Source organism: Nelumbo lutea, chromosome 5 (genome assembly GCF_056320005.1).
Source record: "Nelumbo lutea isolate HS-2025 chromosome 5, American lotus-T2T, whole genome shotgun sequence".
In the NCBI taxonomy this organism is placed as follows: Eukaryota; Viridiplantae; Streptophyta; class Magnoliopsida; order Proteales; family Nelumbonaceae; genus Nelumbo; species Nelumbo lutea.
The window spans coordinates 33248783-33261008 of NC_142688.1; the positions used below are offsets into that span (position 1 = coordinate 33248783).

General features: G+C 36.3%; 1 long non-coding RNA gene across 1 annotated transcript; it reads right to left on the reverse strand.

The window, feature by feature from the left end:
* Nucleotides 1-1616: 1616 nt before the first annotated feature.
* Nucleotides 1617-2629, reverse strand: LOC148851564 (uncharacterized). Its single transcript, XR_016098798.1, has 3 exons — nt 2543-2629; nt 2358-2436; nt 1617-2185 (listed from the first exon to the last, which is right to left on the reverse strand). It is a non-coding gene; the product is annotated as an uncharacterized LOC148851564 (long non-coding RNA).
* Nucleotides 2630-12226: the final 9597 nt, after the last annotated feature.

Below are 12226 nucleotides of genomic sequence, written 5' to 3' on the forward strand. Positions count from 1 at the left end.
GGAAACATCTCACAATCACTCTATAAGTGTAGGGGTGTGTTTTAATTTGAATTTTAACTGAATAATAAACAAGATTTAGGAGAGGTGATGGGATTTGAAGAGATTTTCTCTCAACTAAATTAGGAAGTTCATTGATAGGATGGACTAATTAAGAGATGGGAGAAATAAAAGGAACGTTTTCTCCTTTGAGTCTAGCTAATGAGCTTACTCATATGGTAACGTTCAAGAAGGCCCCAATCGGTCTCTTGAACATGAGAGCTCTAGAGTGGTTAGACTTGAGAGGAGAAAAACACTAGAAGGAAACCAAGAAAAATAAAACTCCATACTAGTACACTAATCTTAAGCAAAAGGGCGCACCAGAAACATATATTTTTCTGTTGATTAAGAACATGGCTGCAAGATAATTGATTTGGTTGGAATTCTCATCAAACAATAAGTAAAACTCATGGCTAGGGCTTCTAGAGGAGGTAAGATGATTCACTATATTTATTTGCATACTGTTTTAATGGTTCAGTATAACCAGAGATAGATTGGACTGGTTCTCACTTGGACCATGTCGAATTGTCCTTCACATCCCTCAGATCTAAACAATTGGGTTTGGACCTTTTTATTATTTGTCCTTAAAAATCTACAGACAAACTGAACTGCCAAAGCTAAGATTAAAGAGAGATTTGTCCTAGTAAATAAATAACACGAGAAGAAAGGGTGTTCTTAGATATCTTTACTGTCGAAGATGACAGATTTGGGTTCCTTAAGGTTTTGCTAGAGTTATTTTCGGTTCCTGCTTGGCGGCAACCTTTCTTTTGGGCTTGGAGGCATTCTTGGGAGTTTCAAACCTTTTGACGGGTTTAAACCCGAGGCCCGAGCCTAAGTCCGAAATTCGACAACATCATCAAATGAGAGAGAGAGAGATCTGGAGTTTTGTATGGGACATCGCCACTATCCAACAAAATAAATTAGGCTTAGAAATTTAGGATATATATTATTATATATTTTTTTTAAATATAATATTTTTGGGCTGAGCCAGGGTCGGAGAAAACTTTTATGTGAAATCCCATGTTGGGTCCAAAATTGAGTAAGGTTTAAATAATAGAGGCCGAATCCAGGCCCACGAGTCTAATAATACATCCAAACCCAATCGTAACCGGGCTGTTGGATTACCCGAACCATGAAAAGGTCTAGCCGCGGCTAGAATGTTTTTCATGTCGTCCGTTTCATTAGTCGCTGAAATGACTTTAGTTTTGGTAGAGAAGGGAGGGGACTGTGAAAGATGAGTCGATGATATTTTTGAATAAATTTAATTTTAATGTTTTTAGAAGTCCGCCCGTTAACTGCATCATTAACGTTAAATTTTAAATAACATACGTTTTTGAAGTGACGTGTTGACTTTTGAATGGAAGTTGCTGGTTTATGCAAAGACCACGGATGTTGCAGATGCTCTCTCCTCCCTTCTGCGCTCTAGGTGGAAAAAACCTATGTTAATGTAACTAACATACGGTGGCACAAGTACAAGCGCAACAAGGGTGGTGTGGGCATTTCTTTTCATCATTTTCCTTCTTCTTAGCTACTTCTTTATTCTTGTCCTCTTCAATGATTTATTCTCTCATCACATGTCCAGCAATAAATGGCACATTATTCAAGTAAAATGTTACGACATAAACAAACATTACAGACATCCCACCGTCACAACCACCGCCGCCACAACCACCACCTCCTCCTCCACCACTACGGTTATACAAGTGAACAGAACAACCCCCCAGTTGAGGATATTACATGGTGGAGCAATTAGGTTGGGTTATGTCGTTAACCGTCACTTGGACTTGACAATAACAACATCCTGGTGGACACCTATTGTAAGGGCAAGGTGGCCATGGCGAGGGTGGTGCGGGTGCTGGTTGTTCCTTTGTATGTATACAAATAACACAACAACAGCCTGGTGGACAAGCCTTTTTCTTTTTACCAACACAAATAACACAACAACATCCCGGTGGACATACGATTATACAATTTGGTTTTGGTTCTGGTTTCGGTTCCGGTGGCTTGGGGGGCTTGACCTCCTCAATGGTGATCAAGACTGCGTGACCAACTTTCTTCCTCAGGATGTTGGTTAAGCAGGTGGTGTCGACTTCATTTCCGACCACCTCCAATTTGTCCATGGAGTCATTAAGCTTCACCGAGATCACACCTGCATACTACATATCAATCAACGTACGGAGATGAAAAGCTTACTGTTTTTTGCTTTTTAAGCCCTTGTACTTGTGAATGAGAGCATATATATGAACAATTTAGTCTTTTTTAATCCATCTACTTTGATATATAAAGCACAGAAGTAGATCAGGTTTGGAAGTGATACACACCGTATGCTTCTGCAGCGATCCTCATGGCCTTGTGCCTGCAATCGTCACAGTGCATATCCACCTTGATAACGATCTTTTGCTGTTGCACAAGCAAATCAACACCACAAAATTAGCACAGAATAATCGACCAATTCAAAAAGCAAACTGGGATATGATAAAACATCAAACACATCCGTATCTACTACTTTCATATTTGCCCGTCTCAAAAGAAAACCAGCCTGTTTTTCCAGTGAAGTGAAGGTAATTAAGCAATCTAATTAAGGGACTTAATTCAGTTTATATAGGGAGTTGTAGTCTTTAGGGGTTAGACAACGGGGGTATATAGCCCATTCAATCCAAGCCTCCACGGCAATCAGCAAAAGAGACCTTACCGACCAACCGATTGTCACTTTGCTATCTATTGAATTATCAATTAGATCCTTTCTTACACTCAAATGCGGTGCCAAGATATAGGGTAGTATTATTAGCCACTAAGATATATCATATCGTACACCAAACCCAGCTACCAATTAGGACGTACAGTTGGATGTTGGTAGCCTCATCTCATGCTCAGTAAGACGACACCAAGTAGCTAGTGCGGATATAAATCAGGCATTTCTTCTGTAAAACACTTGTATATATGGACATGAACAAGGCCTAGGTCATGTATAGCTAGATATAGTGATCAACCCATCTGCTTTACGCCTTTAATTAGGTTCGTTTGAAAACATGAATAATTATCCTTAAATATGTGAACACTGAGGAAATAAGAAGAAATTCAAACTCTTTTGTTTTCTCGTTATCTTTTTTTTTTTTTTTTTTTTTCTACATCATTCACCTAAAATTCTCTCTCTTATACGTCTCCCCTAGCTATTAGTATGTATTCAATATACAAAATCACAGATTGTGTCATGGCCTAATTGGCAACTTGTGACCCAGAATCTTCTGAAGGGAAAACAGTGTAACACTGAAGTAAATGATTTGAATTAGGACATCACATGCATTCTTCTTTGAATTGATTCGTGTCTAGATGTTCAGTATATTTTTGGCATTACAATGGCATCATTGAGCTGATTTCTTCATACCTTCTTGGCCTTTTGTATCATTGGCAAATCTGTACCAACTGGGCAATTGGAATCTGGGTTGTTAGCGTTAGCCTATGAAGTTGATTATCATAACAACCTTCTATTAATTCTCTTATTATATGTGCATGCATGGACAAATTTTTTTTTTTTATATTACTTTGGAATTAATCATTCTGGAAAAGTTCATCTTAATACAAAAACAATTCTTAGATGGCCGACCTTACATGACTTAATTACTAATATCTGCTTTACTTAATTAAGAATATCAATTTCGACTTAATTTAATGTATTAAGTCATTCCGTATCCATTAGACATGGGCTGCTTTTGATTGATTAGGTTGGACATTAAATCCCGTGAAGGATTATTATCCCATGTGGTGGTTGGGGTTTGGGATGAGAGAGAGAGAGAGTAAGTCGATGTCACGTAAACCAATTACCACGGTGATTGGTGAATGACGTGATCTATAAGTTTATGCTAATTTTATTGAAGAATAGAGACGTTAGGTTTGTTTTATTTTGTTTATTGTTTAAAACATGCCTTGCAATCTTGCAGATAGGGGTGTCAATTGAACTGGATTTGGTCCAATCCGATCCAATTTAATGTAAGTCTGTTATAAATGGATCAGATCCCATCTAATCCATTGAATATTTTGGATCAATTTGGATTAGTCCAATTCAATGTTTGGACCGTCCAATCTGTTTAAATTCATTTTGATTTAGATTACCCAAATATGGTACATTGACACATATATTCTTATCTTATACTAAGGGATCAGATATTGGCTTAATCCAATCCAATTCAATATAAATTTATTATGAATGAACCAGGTCCAATCCAATCTAATAAATATTTTGGGCCGAATTGATCTACTACAATATGTCTTGTTAGTCCATCCAATCCATTCAAATTGATTTTGGGCTGAACGGAGTCAAATTCAAAACCGGTCCATTGACACCCTTACTTGCATATTATTGCACTGAAAACGAAGTGCAGAAGCCAAAAAGAAGAGTGTGTGATGTAGATGCTATGGATTTATCAAAAAAGTTGGCTATGTGGACCGGTTTAGTATATTTTCTATTCAATATTGAAATTGATACTTTACAATATAGTATATAAATATTGAAATTGGTATTACCACCCATCCAAACTAAGAGTGATTTAATATGAATTGAGCGGTTGATTAATTAAATCGACTAAATCAGTTTTAGAAGCTATGAATTATTAGTCATGTCCTAATTAAGGGCACAATATTTGATGGATAATAACTCTTTTAGGCTGTGTTTGGTTAGAAAGAAAAAGGTGGGGAGAAGGGAGGGAAAGGTACTTAGGGAGGTTTGTATAAGTTTCCCTACCATTTTTTTTCAAACCAAAGTACCAAACACAGCCTTTTATATAAAAAAAAGGTCAAAATTGATGCATTGAGTAACATGACAAGTTGGTTTCATTACTTAGATACAAATTAAATAGAGATAAAAATACAGAAGATGACAAAAAGGGGAGAACAAAATGTGGATTTGTTGCCGAAATTGTGGCGGCCTAACCTTTGCAATGGAGCATTTTTGCCTCTCTTCTGTTGAGAAAATAGAATCTAGGAAGAATTTAATTCTTGGAAATTTTCCATGTTTGTCAAAGGACCTTGAATCACTGGATGAAATTCAGAAAGCCCATGAATGGTTTGGATGGTTTAGTAAATGATCATCTGAATCCATGCTTAAAAGTTTAGGTTGTTTCGGTTCAAAGAAAAACAATAGGAAAAGGAAGAGAAAGGTGGGTATAGGTTTCCCTACCTTTTTCTTCAAATCAAACACCACCTTGTAGGATTTCTATGGTGTTGATGTCATAAAAATTGCTAACTTGGGCATTGGTTTGGTTTGGGCATGAAAAAAAACTCCATTCAGTCCATTCGGTTGAGGTATCGGAATCGGATAGCCCAAACCTGAACCTTACCCTTGCACCACTCCCATCGCCATTCAATTGAAAATTGAAATCACTAATCTTCATAAAGATGGGCCAAGTCAGTCAGGTGCACATTGTTAGGGTTTTCAACCTGTTGCTGGCCCGGCCAGTTGTTCAACTGTTGAACTGTACAATAAATATGCATGTAATTTTTTTTACCATGGTAACTTTTTGAGATATATATATATATATTCAAAGGTTTCTTTTCCCGCTATTGTCACTTAAAAGACCCCTTTTTAGTCTCAAATCTTAATTTTACATTTTTTACAAATAAAAATTTAAAATTAAATTAAAAAATATAAATTAAAGATAAAATAATATTTATATATACATATTTTACATATAAAAAATAATTATATATTATTTTATTGATAAAATGCATGTTGATACAAACAAACATTGAACCAGGAGGTAAATTGGTTCAGCCTCCGGAGCCGGTTTTTAAAACATTGCACAATAAACAGATCTGGTTTGTTATTCCGTTGACAGTAATGCACACTAGCAATCTTAGGGGGTGTCCCACTCCCAAGGGTCTCAACATGCTTGAAAATTTGTCCTAATTTTTTTCAGCAACTTTAAATTAGGGTACATTGTTCAAACCACCTCTAAATCTAAAATTTCTGATAGTTACATCCTGTCAATTTGGTTCAGTTAACAGAATATGTGAAATCACTAAAATTGCCCTGTGCAAATGCGTCCATTTGTTTTCTTTGAGAACAGCTGAGAACCTTAGTTATATAAATGTAAAATCGTTGTGGTTTCAACTCGTCAATGACCTTCATTTCTTGAGAACAAGCTGAGAACGTTAACTGTTTCAACTCCCCCCCACCCCACCCCACACCCCCCAGCAACCTATATAGTTCCGTCTGCATTTAAGATCTAATGTGCATCATAAGTATTTTTGTTAGAAAAAAAAAATCCTATAGAGTCAATTAAGGATAATTTTGGTATTTGAAAAATTAATAGTATGATATTATAATTTTGGGGTTTTTAAAGTTCAATCCACTTTTAGAGTGAAGTTAAGATTTTTATTAATGTTAAATTTACGGGCAAAATGAGGCTCTTAATAGATTAAGAGGAGGCTGCAATTCAGATTTCTGAAGTGGATTGCAGTCCGCTTATCCTTATAGATGCCACTGTGTCTGAAAGTTTAGGGAAAGACAATATCATTGGCACAAAGTAGGATATAACTCCGTAACTATCTGAAACTTTAGGGAGATTTCATCAATTGAGGCCCTAATTAGTACTTTGAACTGCTTTGGGCTTGGGTCTTCGACCTGGACCCAATCAAATATTGACAAAAGCCCAACCCAAGCCCACACAAATGAAACCTCGAGCTGATTCCAGTTTCTCATCCTGCCCAAGGGTCTCAATGGCATATGCCATTGAAAAAATCGGATACACAACAGGTTGCTCCATTATATGTTGTTGTTCTTCTTGTATTTCACTAGAGTTTGTAGGTAGAACAGTACAAGAATGCCAAACAATTGGACTGGCTTCTTGGAATCTCATTCCCACTAGTAAAATTATCTTCTAAGAACCTTGCATTTCTGCTTCCCAGTGGATCTCCTTGGAACAAATGGGGCCTCTTGCACTTCATCCTGGCTTTTAGGATCAGGTTGTTCATGGACGATTCAACCACAATAGGTTGTTCCAATATATGTTGCTATTCTTCTTGTATTTCAGTAGAGTTTGTAGGCAGAACAGTACAAGAATGCCTAACAATTGGACTATTTTCTTGAAACTCAAAGTTTCTTGAGATTTCATTCCCACTAGTCAAATTATATTCTAAGAACCTTGCATTTCTTGCCTTTACAATCCTTGGAATTACTTGGACAATAGAACCTATATCCAGTGTACCCCACAAAATGGTAACATAGAGTTCTAGATTCCAATTTCCCTAATTGAGGGTTATACACCCTCACCTTTGCATTACAACCCCATACGTGTGCATCATTTAAATTGAGCTTCTTTCAAACTTAACTCATTAGGAGTCTCAGGGAGTGCCTTAGTGCGCACTCTATTTAAAATTTACGCAATGTTTTCTTAAGGATTCACACCATAGACTTGTGGGTAAGATGGAGTTGCTCATCATACTTCTCACCATGTGTATGAGTGCCTAGTTTCTTCTTTTTGCAACTCTATTTTGATTTGGAGAACTAGGCATGGTGTACTGAGCGATGATGCCTTGCTCTTTTAGGAACAACACAAAGGATCCAAGGTTTTTGACCCACTTCTATGTACCTCCCATACTACTCATCCCCATGGTCTGACTCTACAATTTTATGTTTTGATATTTAGTCTATTTTTTTACTTCATTCTTAAAAACTTTAAACAATTGTAAGGCTTCATGAAGTAGATATAGGTACATATATCTTGAATGGTCATCGTCCTTTGTTTTTCTTGAGTTTTCTTTTCTGGGTGAAATCCGAAGTTTTAGTAAAGATTTATAATAGGGGATTTCATTTCTAAACCTTGTACTCTTTAATTGAATTAGTGATTGGCAATGCTTTTATTCTATGAGTGCGAGAGAAAACGAAAATATGATTTGTTATCGTGTTTGTGAATCCAAAAAAATATGAAACAAAATTAACCTTTTGTTAAGGTTTGCAGTAGGCACTGTTAAGTTTTAGAGAATAAACAAAATTGACGTGTTCACCTTTTATTGGAGGTCACTAGATAATGTGGCAATAAAGGTTTCCACAAATGTGCTCTCATTTGGGAGGGCTTTTGTGTCTAGGATGCATTGTGTTACTTGATCCATGGTGGTTAAGCAAGCGTGTTCTGAGAAGCTATTCAAAATTAGCTTTATTTTTTTTTGAAGGCTAAAATCATATTTCATTCATTCAAGAAATTTATACAGGTACATAGAATTGTCAACAAGGCCAATCAGAGCCTAAATACAATTTTTCAAGAAGAACAAAATATATAAATAGATGTTGGAGAACAAATGAACTTCGTCAATCCAACATATGTGAAAAAATCACCAACAGAAGTAGAAAAGCACAACTCCAATCCATCACAAACGGCGAGAGAAAAGACAGGAGAGGTTCCCAAAAGAGATTATAAAGAGTCGGTAATAGCATGGTTGGGGTAGATCCGCAGAAGAGGACAGAGCCCCAAACATTACAATCGATACCATATATTGTAACTGCTTTACAAAACAGCATTTGCCGGAGAACTATGAATGGAACTGACCATGAATTGCTTCTGCCAGAGAACCACAACCGGATTTAACTATGGATGGCAAAAACGTAAAACAACACCCACTGGTATCAAAAGCCCAATAAAGGATCCAAGAGCAAGTAACCCCTTTGTCAAAATACCTGCAAAAAGAAAAAAAACAAAACAAAAGAAATGAGAGAATAAAGGAAAAGGGGGACTCCTCGAAGGTAATCACCCCAATAGAGAGATTGATAGAGCCTCGAGAGACATGAGAGAGAAGCTCTCTCTAAACAGAGAGAGAGGGAACGATTGCGCGACTTGTAGATCTCGGAGAGGGAGCGGTTTAAGAGTGTAGGGGGTTTCAGAGAATGAGCGGTTTCAAGCCCCAACCAAATACAACTTCTTGTGCATCTATGTGGGGTTCAACCAAAATACAACTTCTTGAGCGGTTTCAAGCCCCAACCAAATACAACTTCTTGTGTAATGTGGGCAGTATTGGGCCGGCCCATATTTTCATGTTGCCCACACTATAGCGATGCAAGTTCCAGGTGGGGCCAGCATGACCCTGGGTCTGTACCCCATAGGCCTTGGGTTGAGCCAGGTCAATACATTTTCTTTCTTTTTTTTTTTGTTTTTACTACAAAAAATAAAAAATCACCAGAAAATTTTATTCTACATCAATAATCAATTGATACAATAAAAATAGAAAATGATTAAATGAAATAAAAAAATACAATGAAATTGAAAATATGCTATAACACAATGGAATTGAAAAAATTTACAAATAACTTACAAGGTATAAATAAATTTAAAAATATCAAAATTTACAATAACCTAAAAATTTTCTTCAAAGTTTTACTTTTCTCATCTTCTGGTGATACACATGAAGATATGTCATGCCCTCCATGATCTTATAATCTATCTTTTGCATCTAATCAACATTTCAAACAAATGCATATATGTTTTATCTGTCATCTAGCTTCTCTCATCTAATACCCTATTTCTTTCACTAAAACAATATTTCAATGCTACTATGGACAATGGACAATTTAATATATCACATGCCATATCTACAAGCATAGGATACTTAAAATATTTTCCTATGCTTTCCATCATGTTAAAATATCAAAATTTCTTATCTTGGGCATCTAATATTTTGATACAAAAATCACTTTTACATTTATTTCAAATTACTCTTATGTCCTTTCCTATTACATCCTTGGTGGTAAAATATTTCCTAACATCATTTTTTCTTAGTGCCTTAGAATTACTAGGGCCAGCATCATATTCACATTGAGAGGAATAGAACATTTTAATAAATATTAAAATCTAGAATTTATGAGAAAAAGTCCAATTAACTTAATAATTGCACTTTGGTCCTTGAATTCTAGTCTATAGTCTCAATATTTCAACTTGAATGCGAAGTTTTTAAGTCTACCAAATTGCCAATTTCAACTTGAATCACTCGATTAAGCCTCCTTCTTGTTGAAATTAAAAATAAAAATAAAAAAATAGAGTACGAGAGTAGAGTAATATGACAGATTGAGAGTATGAAAATATGAGAATGAGAAATTGTATTTTATAGTTCTTGTGAGAAAATGGGTAAGGGTAATGGTATTTGGTTATTGTTGAGAAGGGTACTTTGGTCATTTACAAAGTTTATTGTCACTTTACTTGAAATGTCTCTTATAAACTAGCTGTAAATGCCTTAATAAACTAGTAATATATAGTTGTTGGGGGCATTTTAGTCATTTTCTTACACTCCATTTGGTAAAATACTCAAGTATCCCCCCATATAACCACTAGAAACAGTTGAGCTGGGTTGTGCCGACATGAGCCCACACATGCCGAAGGTCAGCACAGCCTTCGGGCAACCCGGCCCTATCATACACCTCTAGCTCAACTCGGAACACCAAAAGTCACATTCCAAAAAACTCCCAAATGGGCACTAAAGCTGTATTTGGCATTCCTTATTTTAAGGACTTGTCTCTTTTTTGCACTTAAAATGTCTAGAAATAAGTCCTTAAAATAAGGAATGCCAAATGCAACCTAAGTTACTTAAAATGGGCTTTTTAAATAAGTGTTGATTAAATAAGCAGCTAAGTGTTTTGTGAAAAAGCGCTTCTTTCAAATGGTGGATAATATAGGTGTTTGATAATTAGGTGGTAGGTGATGATGGGCAAGAAACACAATAAATGCTTTTTCAATAAGTGCTTATACCATATTTTTTGGCTTCTTTGAAATCGATTTATTTTAGTGAAAAAGCATTTAATGGACTTTTTTACAGAAATGCCCCAATCAATTTTTTAGATGATTTTGAAATTCTTTAAGTGATTTCTCTTGTAAATGTTAGAAGAAGCACTCCAATGTCCCAAATGAGGGCACACATGAGTCAAACTTTTCACAAGTTATTCAAATTCAGGTATATAAAAGCTTGATTCAGTTTGGTCTAAACTGAGCTTTGTTTTTAGCTCAAGCTCTATGAAGCTCAGCCTCATGAGTCAAATCGAGCTTATATTGTGTATAATATTTTTTTGCATAATAATAAATAATTATATATATATATATATATATTAAGTGTGTGTGTATAATTCTTATTTTTTATATTTTATATAAAACTTGGTTCTCCGTCGAGTTCAAGCATATGAGATGAAACTTGGTTCTCCATCGAGTTCAAGCATATGAGATGAAACTTGGTTCACTATCAAATTCAAGCATATGAGTTTTTGAGCCAAGCACGGGACCCAACTCAAGTCTCATGCCTTTCTGCTAAGTTGAGCTCAAATAACCAAATATTCAACTCGGCTGACTTCAAATCCACTACGCATGGCAAGTGAAAGAAAGCATGTTGAAGAGAGAAAATTACGTACAAACGGATTTGCAAGTAAAAGAAGGCAATCTTACTGGATTACTTTAGCGGCACTTTTTAATGCCTCTATAATTAAAATTTTGCCATTACATTTTTGGCGGACTTAATCACTTAATAACTCGTCGCTAATTTATTTTGGAGCCCAAACTTTGCACGCGCAACGGCTGGCCAAATCTTCCTACTCTTTCATTTCTTCTATTTCTCTTGACTCTACTCTTCTTATTCCTCTCATGCCCTGGTCGAACTCAACTCTCTGGGCATCGAGCTTGAACCAGTAATCGCCCAACTTGACGCAGTGATGAAATGGCAGTAATAGCCCAACTCTGTGGGCATCGAGCTTGAACCAGTAATGCCCTAGTCGACTCTACTCTTTCCTCTCATTCATTCACTTTCCTTCCTTCTCACTTTCGCTTTACTTTTCCTCCCTTCCCCTTCCCTTTTCCTCCTCTTTCCCCGATAAGTTGCAATAGATAAAATTCCTCCATTGTTCTCACTGGTTGCGGTAAGACCCCTAGCCATCGTTCCATCGTTTCTGCCCTTCACCCTTTACCTATTTAAATATTTTGGCTTCCCTTAGATGTTGTTGATCCCCTAGACTCTACCTTCTTTACTGATCGAGCAGACACAGCTGTGGTTGTCACCGACATGGTCTCCTTGGCGTAGGACATTAGACGGAACCAATACCTACAATATTTCTCCCCACCGAGTCCACCGGTTGAAGCCTCCACCATCATTGCTGTTAGAGAAGATGATCAGAGATGACATGACATTGATTTCCCTCTTCTATCGGTCGATTTTATGGCCCAACATGATC